A 14,872-nucleotide genomic window follows, 5' to 3' on the forward strand; every position below is an offset into this window, starting at 1 on the left:
TGACATAACCTTTAAATTAGTTGGACAGTAACTAAAGCATTTTTTAGATTACTTAACCTTTAAATTAGTGAACAGTAAGTAAAGTATTTAAACATCATATCCAAAGTTTTCAGGCATATTTTTTTTTTAAAGAAAAGGATTGACTGCCACTAAGAAAAAGGCATTCCATAAGTAGTTAGTTTTGGTTCTTTTATTAACTTTTATCACACCCAGAGAAGAACTGCTCTCTGAGTCCCCAGTCTATTGATGGTAAAAATTTCAGGCTTGCCAACATCTTTAAGCACAAAGATCAATGTCTTAAAATAAATCCTGTATTTATAGCATGCCCATAGCTATATATCTGTGCTATACACTGCTTTTTCTGGGAAAAAAAATCAAACTTAGGCCCCCAATTCAATTTTAGCTTCAGATAAGGAATCAATAATGCTTAGTATAAATTTTTTCTAAATATTACACAAGATAAACATGGGCCACAAAGCTATTTGTTGCTTACATGAATTTAAATTTAGCCAGATAAATGAGACACTTTGCCCTAAAAGCAATAGAACAAAAGAAAGATGAAAAGGTGAAAGATGGGAAAAAAAAAAACAAACAACTGTGTGCCTGCTGAAATGTGTTGTATCATGGGTATGACTGAAACTCAATCATGGACAAGTTTTCAATAGTAATAATAAAAGAGTAACTGTATTATGAACAACTTATAACCATGGAGTTTACATAAAGTAATTGATTAAAAAAAAGAATGCTGCAAAAATAAAAACAATTAAATGATGTTCCCATTTCACTTCTCTGAGAAGGATCAAACGCAAATGAATGGGACTCAAGTCCTGCTTGGAACAGACTAGTGTTGAGAAAAGTAAAATTTTTCAAAATAGCAGATACTATGGTCCCTAGAGACCCACTTTTCTCAAGTAACACCAGCTGTTCAGGAAAGAAATGTGCAGAGGTTAATTCTCCAGATAAAACAGACCATGACAGCCCTTATCTAGACTAGGCAATTCCATAACAATGCAACAGTGGTGAGTGCTAGTGTCCAGAAGCAGAGACACCAGAATTCACCAGAATGTGAAGAAAGCTATGCCATGGGTTCATTATTGGGGCTCAAAAGAAAAAAAAAACTGTAGCATAGAAAATTTGACAAGGGAAGAAATGGGCTCAAAACAAGCTCTGAAGATGGGAAGGTTCATCCATATGAGTATCTATATTTGGCAGAAGGGCAGGTGTGTCTTTTAAGAGCCTCTTTTTGAGACATGATAGTGTGAGACTCTTCTTCCACACATAAATTTATCATGCTGAAATTATCCTCCAGATAAGAAAATTCTTCCAGCCCAATTCTAAAGTATTGGTCATAAATTTATCATGCCAAAAAATCAGCTTATTGTTGGGAGAATTCTCCAAGTTAAATTTTTTAGATCTTGTTTTATGCTCTTGTAAAATAGGAACTACGAGAGAAAAAGCTTCAGTGCTTATTCACTTAATTTGAAATGCCCCAGACTGAGGACCACTTGCACATTTTAAAACTCCAAAGTCTTGCAATGACCTTAAACTCAATTCACTTGGCCTTTGCATAATTTGATCTTTTGGTTTAAAAGAGATAGGTAAATTGCTCCTTTTGGCATCCCACAAAGCAGGCAGATCGCCCTATGAGCAAACTTTAACCACACAAAAATTCATCTCACATTAGCAGTGAGGATTCAGGCATCACCCCAAAAGATTATTTCCCTTAATCATAAATTTAAGGCATTCCCAGTTTTATGTTTTCAGCATGGACTAGAGCCAATTACTGCACTCTTGTGGCTAGTATTTTTTTTTTGACCTCTTTACTCATGTACCACCCATTTTAAGAAGCCCATTTTATTCCCCGGATGGAAATTACTCTCAAATCTCAAATCTACAGGTAAATGATAATACAAGAGGTAAGGCACTTGTAGTGTATGCAGCCAACTGTAATTCCATAGCAGGGACTGCATATGGTTCCCTCAAACACCACCTGAGCAAAGAGCCCCTGAATATTACTGTGTGTGGCCCCAAACACTCTCCTCTAATTAAACTCAGTCTACTGTTAAAAACTGCACCTTTGCTGTTTTTCCCACACCAGACATTAGCTTCTAATCAAGTATAAATATATTTAATATCTGCTTTCATAACTAGAATATAACTCCATTGAGAATAAAATGTTTGCCCCTTTTGGTTTGAAACTTTTTTGTTTGTTTGTTTGTTTTTGGTTTTTTGTTCACCTAATGGTATTTAGGGTTACTTCTGGCTCTGTGTTCAGAAATTACACGTGGCAGGCTATGGGGACCATTTGGAATGCAGGAGATTGAACCTGGGTCAGCTTTGTGCAAGGTAAAAGGTAAACATCCTTCCTGCTGTGCCATTTCTCTGGCCCTGATTTAAATGCTTTTGTCAATTCTGTTTCCTAAGCAACCATAACACAGAAAGAAAGCAATTGCAGGTATTTGATCAATATTGGGTGAACAAATGAATGCAATTTTATGATTGCAGAGGCAATCATAAAAGATGATTATCAGGAAAGGTAAGAGAGATATAATGTGTTAAGAACAACTTTGTGCGGTCTTGGAACTAAATCTGTGTTGCTTCTTTTCTCTAGCTTTGAGGAGACTAGAAAAAGACACAAGAATAGTCACTGAACTGTAACTAGAGATTGCCCCCTCCTAATTTTTTCTCTAGGTGTCTAAGGACACCTAAGGTTTAAACACCCAGTGGTTTCAGAGATAAACAATTTAGGGAGCATTGCTCAAGAACTCTTATTTTGAGTGGGAAGTTCCCCAGCACCCATGACCTCTTCTGTCCTATTCTTAATTTGTGATAGAAATTGCAGTTATTTATCTAATTCATAAATTGTGAAGGAAAACTAGATATATATAGTCCAATCCTTTGTGTCGTCTTTATTTAGGATAGAGACTCTTCAAACAACTGAGGCTACATTGATCTGTTTCTCAAGGTTGTATATTTTCTAAGAGCGAGTCCCCCAGTTGGGGGCAGTAATAATTTTCCTGTATTATTGTGGCTGAGTGGATAAGTAGCATATATCTGCAGTGAAGCAAAAGTCTCCCATTCTTACCAAACATTAGCGATAGCCTCTAATCTAGCTCTTCAAAGGAATCAGGTTGATGTTTGATCTCTAACTGCCTGACATTTTGTCGATATTTCAATTGGCTCTAAAATTGTTTTGGAATACTGAAGTAATTTATTGAATGACTTGAAACTCTGATCAATTCTGTGGCATGAATCAAACTGTATCCTTAAAACTTCACATCTTTCTCTTGTAAACTTTTATTTGAGTGATGACCACATAAAAATATTGTGCTTAATGCTAGTGACAGAAGAATCTTAAGCAACTCACAGTACAGTGCGAGAAAGAAATGGGCACACCTAAAACTGAATCCAATGCATATCATGGGCTGGAGTAATTTTACTGGAAGGAAGGCACTTGCTTTATGTGCTGCTGATCCTATTTCAGTTCCCAACACTGAATCTGGATGCCTGAGCACCATTAGGGGGTCACTCCTACATCAGGGCCAGTAATGGCCCCAGTGTTCTTCAGACAAATAAGCTCAAAATCAAAACTGAATAATGATCTGTATATACTGTTCCAGGAACAAATAAAAGTCCACTGCTACTAAGAGGAGAAATTTTCATAAAGGAGGTATGAATTAGCAGGGTAGTTATTACTGAAATAAAAGCATGCTTAAGGGCTGAAATTTTATTTGAAAAAGTCCTTCGGATAACACAACTAGCCTATAGTAAAATAATAGATTAAATTTATTAATCAAATTCCTTATTTGAGTGTCAACTTTCTGACCTTCTCTCTTGCTGAACTTCCAAAGTCAACCTCTGTTGTTTCCTTGAAGTCAGTGACCTAGGGCCACCTTTTTGTTAAAGAATCTTTTGATTTTATCTGAGTTAATCCTCAGTGGAATTTGCAATTAAAAAAAAAAAAGCCCAAAGGATGTTCAATTCCTAATGGAAAGAACGGTTTGCTAAACCAGAGGTATTAGGGATTCATACTAGTGGCCTTTCTCTAAATATATAGCCCAAATACATGAAGAGAGGAATTGGGTTACAGAGATAACTAAGGAAGTGAATACAATTTTTTACTGCCCAGACCTGCTTTGAAAAGTTTCTGAAGAGTTTAAGACCTACTTTTGAAAAGTTTTGCCTGAATGTCTATTACTACATTGAATGAACAAGCCATTTCAAATATATTAACTCCGAACTCAGTTTTTATGCTACCATTTTCAATTTTCTACTAGACCTAAGAGCATAATTTAATATTTTTTATTCTCATTTTTACAGCATGCTAAATAGACAATTGCCTGTATTCATCTTATGGTTGCTAATCAAAGTCACTTCTAGTTTTCTTATAAGCTTACACAATGTAAAATTTATTAATTAATAGAAAGCATGATAGTTATTGAAAATCACTTATATCTAGATTCTCTTGAGCCCCCTTATATTAAGCCATATACTCTATTATTCTACTGGTTTTGATTTCAAAATTATACTTAAAGCATTAAGGAGGATGAAAGATTGGTCTGGAATGATGCACACTTAATAGTTAAGAATAATTAAATATTTTTAACTTAGAGATTATTTTTATTAGGCATAAAGGTATTCATTTATAATTATTTTACTGCATATATGTTACATGTAATTTTATACATGTTATTTCATGCTTAAATTGATAATATAAATAGAATGAATCCTATAGAGTTAAATGAGGACTCAGCATAGCTCAGGCAAATAATATAGAAAAGACATAATAAATAGCTTTGAGAGTCAAACTTAATTTTTTTTTTTTTTTGGTTTTTGGTTTTTGAGTCATATCCGGCAGTGCTCAGGGGTTACTCCTGGCTCCACGCTCAGAAATTGCTCCTGGCAGGCTCGGGGGACCATACAGGACTCCGGGATTCTAAACAATGACCTTCTGCATGGAAGGCAAACGCATACCTCCATGCTATCTCTCTGGCCCCCAAACTTACATTTTTATTCCTATTTTGATACTTAAAATCTTAGAGACATAGTAAACGAGTTTACATATTTGAGATCCTGCCAACTCATTTATATATGATCAATTTCTTTTTTTTTCAGGCCACACCCGTTTGATGCTCAGGGGTCACTCCTGGCTACGTGCTCAGAAATTGCCCCTGGCTTGGGGGGACCATATGGGACGCCGGGGGATCAAACCGTGGTCCTTTCCTTGGCTAGCGCTTGCAAGGCAGACACCTTACCTCTAGTGCCACCTCGCCGGCCCCGATCAATTTCTTGATTACAATTTAAATGGCCATCACATGCAGTTTCTTATTAAACTATTTTAAAATTTTAATTTACTTTATTACAGTTTATAATGAGACTTAATCTCTTTTTTATTTAAACAACTTTATTACATACATGATTGTGTTTGGGTTTCAGTCATGTAAAGAACACCACCCATCACCAGTGCAACATTCCCATCACCAATGTCCCAAATCTCCCTCCTCCCCCCCCGACCCTCGCCTGTACTCTAGACAGGCTTTCTATCTCCCTCATCATTATTAGGATAGTTCAAACATAGTTATTTCTCTAACTAAACTCATCCCTGTTTGCGGTGAGCTTCATGAGGTGAGCTGAAACTTCCAGCTCTTTTCTCTTTTGTGTCTGAAAGTTATTATTGCAAGAATGTCTTTCATTTTTCTTAAAACCCATACATGAGTGAGACCATTCTGCATCTTTCTCTCTCTCTCTCTCTCTCTCTCTCTCTCTCTCTCTCTCTGACTTATTTCACTCAGCATAATATATTCCATGTACATCCATATATAGGAAAATTTCATGACTTCATCTCTCCTGATGGCTGCCTAATATTTCATTGTGTATATGTACCACAGTTTCTTTAGCCATTCATCTGTTGAAGGGTATCTTGGCTGTTTCCAGAGTCTTGCTATGGTAAATAGTGCTGCAATGAATATAGGTGTAAGGAAGGGATTTTTGTATTGTATTTTTGTGTTCCTAGGGTATATTCCTAGGAGTGGTATAGCTGGGTCGTATGGGAGCTCGATTTCCAGTTTTTGGAGGACTCTCCATATTGCTTTCCATAAAGGTTGAACTAGACAGCATTCCCACCAGCAGTGGATAAGAGTTCCTTTCTCTCCAAGTCCCTGCCAACACTGCTTGTTCTCATTCTTTGTGATGTGTGCCAATCTCTGGGGTGTGAGGTAGTACTCAGAGTTGTTTTGACTTGCATCTCCCTGATGATTAGTGATGTGGAGCATTTTTTCATGTGTCTTTTGGCCATTTGTATTTCTTCTTTGTCAAAGTGTCTGTCCATTTCTTCTCCCCATTTTTTGATGGGATTAGATTTTTTTCTTGTAAATTTCTGTCAGTGCCTTGTATATTTTGGAGATTAGACCCTTGTCTGATGGGTATTGGGTGAATGGTTTCTCCCACTCAGTGGGGGGCTCTTGTATCCTGGGTGCTATCTCTTTTGAGGTGCAGAAGCTTCTCAGTTTAATATATTCCCATCTGTTAATCTCTGCTTTCACTTGCTTGGAGAGTGCAGTTTCTTCTTTGAAGATGCCTTTAGTCTCAATGTCCTGGAGTGTTTTACCTACGTGTTGTTCTATGTATCTTATGGTTTCGGGTCTGATATCGAGGTCTTTAATCCATTTGCATTTAACCTTCGTACATGATGTTAGCTGGGGGTCTAAGTTCAATTTTTTGCAAGTGGCTAGCCAGTTGTGCCAATACCACTTGTTCAAGAGGTTTTCTTTGCTCCATTTAGGATTTCTTTCTCCTTTATCAAAAATTAGGTGATTGTATGTCTGGGAAACATTCTCTGAGTATTCAAGCCTATTCCACTTTCTTTCTTCTTTCTCTTTCTTTCTTCTTCCTCTCTCTTTCTTTCTTTCTTTCTTTCTTTCTTTCTTTCTTTCTTTCTTTCTTTCTTTCTTTCTTCTTTCTTCTTTCTTTCCTTCTTTCTTCTTTCTTTCTTTCTTTCTTTCTTTCTTTCTTTCTTTCTTTCTTTCTTTCTTTCTTTCTTTCTTTCTTTCTTTCTTTCTTTCTTCTTTTTTCTTTCTTTATTTCTTTCTTATTCTTTCTTTTCTATTTCTTCTTTCTTTCTTTGTTTCTTTTTCTCTTTCTTTCTTTCTTTTTCTCTCTTTCTCTTTTCTTTCTTTCTTTTCTTTCTTTCTTTCTTTCTTTCTTTCTCTTTCTTTCTTTCTTTCTTTCTTTCTTCTTTCTTTCTTTCTTTCTTTCTTTCTTTCTTTCTTTTCTTTCTTTCTTTCTTTCTTTCTTTCTTTCTTTCTTTCTTACTTTCTTTCCCTTCCTTCCTTCCTTCCTTCCTTCCTTCCTTCCTTCCTTCCTTCCTTCCTTCCTTCCTTCCTTCCTCCTTCCTTCCTCCCTTCCTCCCTCCCTCCCTCCCTCCCTCCCTCCCTCCCTCCCTCCCTCCCTTCCTTCCTTCCTTCCTTCCTTCCTTCCTTCCTTCCTTCCTTCCTTCCTTCCTTCCTTCCTTCCTTCCTTCCTTCCTTCCTTCCTTCCTTCCTTTCTTCCTTCCTTCCTTCCTTTTAGGTTCCTCTTACTGTTCCCTACTTCTTCATTCTATTAACCCTAATAGTTAAGGCTTCATTTTACATTTCTCAGTTCATTGACACATACTTACTTTAAAAGATTTCGTGGGACTTCTGTGGATTTGTGTAGATGGGGTGGTTCGCAAATGCTTTAGGAGCTGTTGGGACCCCTCTCTGATTTTTGGCTAACAAACAGGTCTTTTGACGTTAGAGCAAGAGAATATGGTACTGTTCAGGCTATGAAGTGCCAGGAAATACCCAGGATATCCCTGTAGTACCCAGAAAACCATATAAAGTGCAGGGGATGGAACCAGAGTTGCTTGCATGCAGGACATGCACATTAATCCCAGTAATATTTCTTGGTTAATCTCACATAAACAAAGATGGTTTGTTCTATAAAAAAATTCTGAAGTAGAAAAAAGAATATAAAAATAAACAAATATCTAAAAAGCAAGAATAAATTCAAAGTGACAACTGACAACTTCAAATGAAGTGAGCACAGATAGAATTATTTATCAAGTTTGCATTAATAGGTGTTTATATGACTGTCTTTGGGCCAATAGAAAAAGATTAAGTCATGTTCAGGAACTTCTAATAGGTAGTCAGGGACATGAATAATTACCCAGATTTTTCCAAACTAGAATATTTTTGGCATTTGAAGAAGTATTTTAATATTAAAAATAATTTTTGCTATTTTACTCTGGAGATAGAAAAAAGATAATTAATGGTAAGGAAAGTATAAAATCACTTGTCATTTGTATGAAATTGTGTTAATAGATATTAAAATTTTATGAGAGAGAAATAAAATATGTGCCTGGGACAGATGCCTTGCCTGTGTAAAGTACTGAGTGACCCAAGAGTGACCTCTGAGCATTTGTTTAAGAAGTCATTACTTAAAAAAAAATAAATAAAAATAAAAAATAAAGCAAAAGCAAACAAACAAAACACACACACAAAAGACCGAAAGAGAAAAATATATTCAATGAATTTTTCTTATTAATAAAAACCTCCATAAGTTTTGAGAAATTTTATTTTATATATCAATTCAGGTTAATTTTGAAAGAAAAAGAACACACATTCATAAGTGTTTCTTTGGAAATAGTTCTGCTGTTTTTAAAACTGTGCTGGGAATATTTTTTAGTTATTGAAAACTAAATAGATAAAAATGAAGTTATAACAAACTTTTGAAAATGCATAATTGTTAGCTGGAGAGATAGTACAGTAAGTAAAGTGGCAGCCTTGAATATTTGAGTATAAATGGTCCAGATTTCATCCCATCACTCCATATAAAGCAGGGGTCCTCAAACTTTTTAAACAGGGGGACAGTTCACTGTCCTTCAGACTGTTGGAGGGCCAGATTATAGTAAAAACAAAAATTATGAACAAATTTCTATGCACACTGTATATATCTTATTTAGAAGTGAAGAATCAAAATAGGAATAAATACAATATGTGGCCCGTGGGTCATAGTTTGAAGACCCCTGATATAAAGCCCTGTGCATCACCAGAAATGATCTTTGAATGCAGAGCCAGGAATAAGCCTTGAGCACACCTCAACATTCAAAAATACCTAAAATAGTCATAAACTGTAAAAACTAAATTTATATAATTAGCTACTCCCCTTGGTGAACTGACCTCTTTATTTGGATGAATGCTCTTAAATATTAATACCTGACACTTCTTCCTGACATGTATATGTCACTTTATCTTTCATTTAAATAGTGTTACTGTGATATATATTTTCCCCACCCTTTTCTATTAAATCTTATCTTTGCATGAATAGATCATTTTTATAAGTGACATATATTTTCTTAGTTATTTTAAAATTCAATCCAACATTCTCTGCTTTTTAATCTATTTTTCTTAAATACACATAGTATAATTATTATTATATTAAAATTTACATCTTACATTTATCATTTGTTTATTTACTCTTTGTTTCTTATTCTTTTTTTTTGTTTTGTTTTGTTTTATTGGGTCACACCTGGCAATGTTCAGGTTTTACTCCTAGCTCCACGCTCAGAAATCACTCCTGGCAAGCACAGGGGACCATATGGGATGCTGGGATTCGAACCAATGACCTTCTGCATGAAAGGCAAACACCTTACCTCCATGCTCTCTCTCGGGTCCCGTTTCTTATTCTTTTATTTCTTTTGTAGCTTTTCTGTGGGCTACTCAAGTATTTTTAATTTAGCACTGATTTACTTATAGTGTTATTTTAGCATATTATTTAATGCAATTTTCATAGTGATTGATGTAAATATTATAATGTAGCTATGTGATTTATAAAATCTTCCTGATTCAGCATAATACCATTCAAATAAAATAGGGGAAATTTTCCATTTAGGTCTCTACTCTCTTCATCAAATATTGACTTAAAAATTTTAAAAAATCATTTAAAAATATATTAGTTTATTATAAAAAATTGGGCCACACCTGGTTGTGCTTTGACTTACTCCCATTTCTGTATTCAGTGTTTTCTCATCTCAGTCTGGGAACTTACGAAGTTCCAGATATCAAGCCCATGTTGGCTTCATGAATGATAAGAACCTTTCCACTGTGTATCTCTCTCACTCCTTAATTAGTTTTACAACATACATTACATACTAAGCATATTAAGACTATTAAGCACTGTTAACCATGTACTTCAAATGTGTAATATGAGAGAAAAGAAAATATGTTGGAGTGATAGCACAGCGGTAGGCCATTTGCCTTGCACACTGCAGACCCAGGACAGGCCTAGATTGGATCCTTGGCATCCCATATGACCCCTGATCCTGCCAGGAGCTATTTTTGAGTGCAGAGCCAGGAGTAAATACTGAGCTTCACCAGGCGTGTCCCCACGCAAAATTCTGTATTTTGTTCTATTCTACTACTCTTTTTTCTTGCTAACAGCATGCATCTTGCTTTTGCTGTCATTTTCCTTTTATTTGGAAGTTTTGTTTAATCATTCTTTTGAAGTAGGTATGCTAGCATAAAATTTTCTTCACTTTCTTTCAGCTAAGAATGTCTTTATTTCTCTCCATCACTGAATAATAGTTTCACTGGATACAGTATTTATTGATAGTTCTTAAAACTTTTGAAAAATATATTATATTTGGGTCTCTATGATTTCAGAGGAAAAATAAAATGATTTTAAATCCTGTGCCATTCTAGGTAAAAATATCTAGGAATTTATTATTTTTTCTGATTTTTGAAGATTATTTTTATAATTATCTTGAAACTTTTTAATTGGGATCTGTCTTCCAAATACCATATTTGGAATTCACTCACTCTTCTAAATTTCTGTATCAATGTCCTCTTCCAATTTTGAGTTGTAAACAATTATTTCTTCAACTACTATTTTTTCCCAGGTACTCAATTTAATTATCAGGATTCTGACAAAACAATTGTCATAGATTTTGTGATTTAAAAAAGCTCAATTCTTTGTTCCCTTAAAATTTGGTTTTAATTGGTTTCTGAGCTTCATTCAGCAGTGTTCAGGGCTTACTTCTGGCTCTGTGTTCTGAGATTACCCTCCAAAGTACTCAGGATTTTGTATAGGATTAAACCTAGGTCAACCACATGTAAGACAAGTACTTTACCTGCTAGACTTTCTCTTGGCACAGAGGTTCTGTTTATTTTTATGAAGACATTTTGGACTTCATTATTAAAGTTGAGTATATATCCACTGATAAAATAATTCTATCCTCTGCTTTACCAATCTTGTGTATAATCTCACAGCATTAATTTTGCTCCTTCAGTAATATTATTATTTTAACTTTTACACAATTAATTAGCTTTAAAATGGAAGATATAAAGTGACTGAGATTTTTTTTTATTTTGTCAAGAGATTATATGACCACTAACTTTTTTTATAATGGCTGTTTTCATTCTGTATCAGAAACTCATTAATTTGGTATTAATGCCAGTTTCTTCTCTTTTTTTTCATATTGTGATTTTCCTGATATTGTTACAGTGATTTGTTTATTATAAATGAAAAAATAATACCATTGGTATAATTGTTTGGGGCATTTTGGTTTTTTCCTTTTTTTACAGTGAGGGAATAACAAGTGACTAATGGTTGGGCATTTGATAATATTTTATATTTAAATTGCTCAAATATACATTTTTTTAATAAGGAAGTATTGCCATTCTAAACTCAAGCACATTAAATGCTTAGTATAGTACATCAAAGGTATATCTTGTTCTTTACAGTAAGTTCTCTGAAAACATTATAACATAATTACAGGATACACACAAAATTAAATATATCAGCATGATGCAACTATTCAGTACTGCATACAGTGCATTATTTATAAGACACCATAAGGACACAATTCTTATAAATTAACATGGATTATTGTTCTCAGGTTTGTGCTATTTATACCTGTTAGTGATAGTGACCATCAACTTTTTTTAAGGTTTGGAGTCAAAGTAGCACTGTAAAAACAATGTTAGTGTGGCAATTATCGTTTACATGGACCCACCAAAGTATGGGGGTCATGGAAAGGAAAAACTTTGGCCTAAGTACAAGGAGACCCTATCCCTGAAGTTTCCTGACAGAAGACCATTTCTAGGCTCCACGCAAACCAGTTTGTCCAATCCCGGTCATTGTCTGCAGTGCCCATACAGTTATATCTTTCACAGAGAATTGCTCAAATATACTACTAAAAACTGCTTAATAATTTTTTTATTTTATTTTGGGGACACAACCAATGATGCTTAGCGGTTACTTCTGTCTATGAGCTCAGAAATCACTTCTGGCTTGGGGAACAATATGGGATGCTGGGGATAAAACTGCAGTCTGTCCTGGGTCAGCAGCGTGCAAGGCAAACGTCCTGCTGCTGCGCCATCACTCCAGCCATATGACAGCTTCATTCTTAAGTTAAATTTCTATTCTTTTTACAATACATTTTTTCTCTATATATTTGTCATAATATATTTTATAGTTTACATTACTTATTTCAAAATTCTGATTTTTTTCACTGTTAAAATTTTATTAACTCTAGGGAAAGATTATTTTTCATGTTAGGAATTTTATAAATGCTAACGCAATTATAGGCATCTTTTATAAAATTCTTGTCTTTTATATGATATTTAAATTAAAAACTTTCATAAAGTGCTTATCTTCTTTCAATTAGAAATTTTAAACAACTTTCAGAATTCAAAAAGTTATGCTTTTATTATTTTCTAATTTTATATTCTTCCTTTCTATGCTATTTTTATTCTCTTGTTTTATATAACTTAAAATATATAGTCTATTATATTGCTGGAGATATTCTGAGATTACTGGAATATCAGTGTGTTTGAACTCAGAAAGAAAAGTAACAGAGTTTGAGTAGTTGAAGGTATAGATATTGATCAGAATCCACTAGGTCCTATAAACTATTGTTAGGCTATTGTTTTCAGTTTTTTTCTATTTTTGGTTTTTGGGTCACACCCGGCAGCACTCGAGGGTTACTTCAGGTGCTACACTCAGAAATTGCTTCTGGACGCTTGAGGGACCATATGGGATGCCAGGATTCAAACCACGGTCCTTCTGCATGTAAGGCAAACACCCTACCTCCATGCTATCTCTCCAGCCCAAGGCTACTGTCTTTTTGGAATGAGTGATTTAATGCTGAAACTTTTTCACAATTCTTTGCTAGGTATTTACAGGAGCATCAACCACTTTGAATCTGAGAACTTTTGCAGCAAAGATGATCTGTATGGAAATTCAAAACATATTTTTGTATTGGACTAGATATCTTTTTTTTTTTTTTTTTTTGGTTTTTGGGCCACACCCAGTAACGCTCAGGGGTTACTCCTGGCTATGTGCTCAGAAGTTGCTCCTGGCTTGGGGGACCATATGGGACACCGGGGGATCGAACCGCGGTCCGTCCAAGGTTAGCGCAGGCAAGGCAGGCACCTTACCTTTAGCGCCACCGCCCGGCCCCTGGACTAGATATCTTGAGGTTATAGTGAATAAAGAAAAAATATCATGAAAATATGAAGATAATTTTAGATGGATGGATTTTGAATTATTAAGAGCATCTGACATAAGATGACAAAAAGCTGGAGGAGCTCAGGTTTTGAAAGAAATATATGGATACAGTGAATTTTAAAGACACTATTAAGACTTATAGATATAAAAATAATTTTGTGTAGAAAGAAGTCTGGGCAATGATTATAGAAATAAGGCATATGTTCTCAATTGATACTGTAAATGGAGAGTATTTGGAAAGAGGGTATCAAACAGTATTTGTATTTAGAAATCATATGTAATTACTGAAGATAAAAATTTAGCATGAATGGTGCTAGAGCAATAGCACAGAGGTAGGGTATTTGCCTTGCATGTGTCTGACTGAGGATGGACCTTGTTTAGATCCCTGGCATTCCATATGGTTCCCAAGTCAGGAGCGATTTCTGAGTGCATAGCTAGGAGTAACCCCTGAGCATCACCAAGTGTGCCCCCCCCAAAAAAAACTAAAAAAAAATATGTGTATGACAAAAAAAAAACAACAAGAAGGTGAAGGAAATGTGGAATAATATATTCTAATAGTGAAAGTATGGTAGCTCAAAAAGAGGGGATATCCAGGTATTAATAACTTCCAATAAGTTAATCAGAAAAGAACTGGAGATAAATGCCATATAGTTTTATCAAATGATAAAATAAATGCTAAAACAGTGCCATCATCTCACCACCTTTCCCACCAAGTGTTCAAACTATGCAAATTCTTCTGGACATGACTTGCTTTTAGCGAATAGACTATAGAAAAGATGATAGCATAATTAATCTCTCAAGTCAAGCTATTCGGAATTAGTACAATGAAGCTGGTTAAATGAAATAAAAATTCCTAAAAGAAGATCAGATTCCTCTTGGAGAAAAGAGAATCTATTTGCTGGCTCAATGAAATAATAATAATAATTATTAATAATAATAATAATAAAACAACCCAAACATAATTAGGATCTACAATATGAATTGCAGAAAATGTAGAACCTTCAGATAGAGGTGAGTAGAAATCAAAGTTCTTAGTAACTTAACGTTAGGAAAATAATTATTCTAACAATAAAGTGAGCTTGGAAGTACATTGTCCTCAAAAGATTTGAATTTTGGATGAGACTTCAACCTAGCACTTTTCTTTTTCTTTTTTTTTTTTTTTTTTTTGGTTTTTGGGCCACACCCGTTTGACGCTCAGGGGTTACTCCTGGCTATGTGCTCAGAAATCGCCCCTGGCTTGGGGGGACCATATGGGACGCCAGGGGATCGAACCGCGGTCCGTTCCTTGGTAGCGCTTACAAGGCAGACACCTTATCTCCAGCGCCACCTTCCCGGCCCCGCA

At 35.0% G+C, this 14,872-nt stretch overlaps 1 long non-coding RNA gene and 1 other non-coding gene across 2 annotated transcripts in view; both read right to left on the reverse strand.

The window, feature by feature from the left end:
- The window catches only part of LOC126011922 (uncharacterized), a 171,880-nt gene that overhangs the window by 22,678 nt on the left and 134,330 nt on the right, over window positions 1-14,872 (reverse strand). The window lies entirely within an intron of this gene.
- LOC126012790 (U12 minor spliceosomal RNA) lies at window positions 1,596-1,744 on the reverse strand. The gene has a single exon (XR_007497166.1). It is a non-coding gene; the product is annotated as a U12 minor spliceosomal RNA (small nuclear RNA).

Source organism: Suncus etruscus, chromosome 6 (assembly GCF_024139225.1).
Source record: "Suncus etruscus isolate mSunEtr1 chromosome 6, mSunEtr1.pri.cur, whole genome shotgun sequence".
In the NCBI taxonomy this organism is placed as follows: domain Eukaryota; kingdom Metazoa; phylum Chordata; class Mammalia; order Eulipotyphla; family Soricidae; genus Suncus; species Suncus etruscus.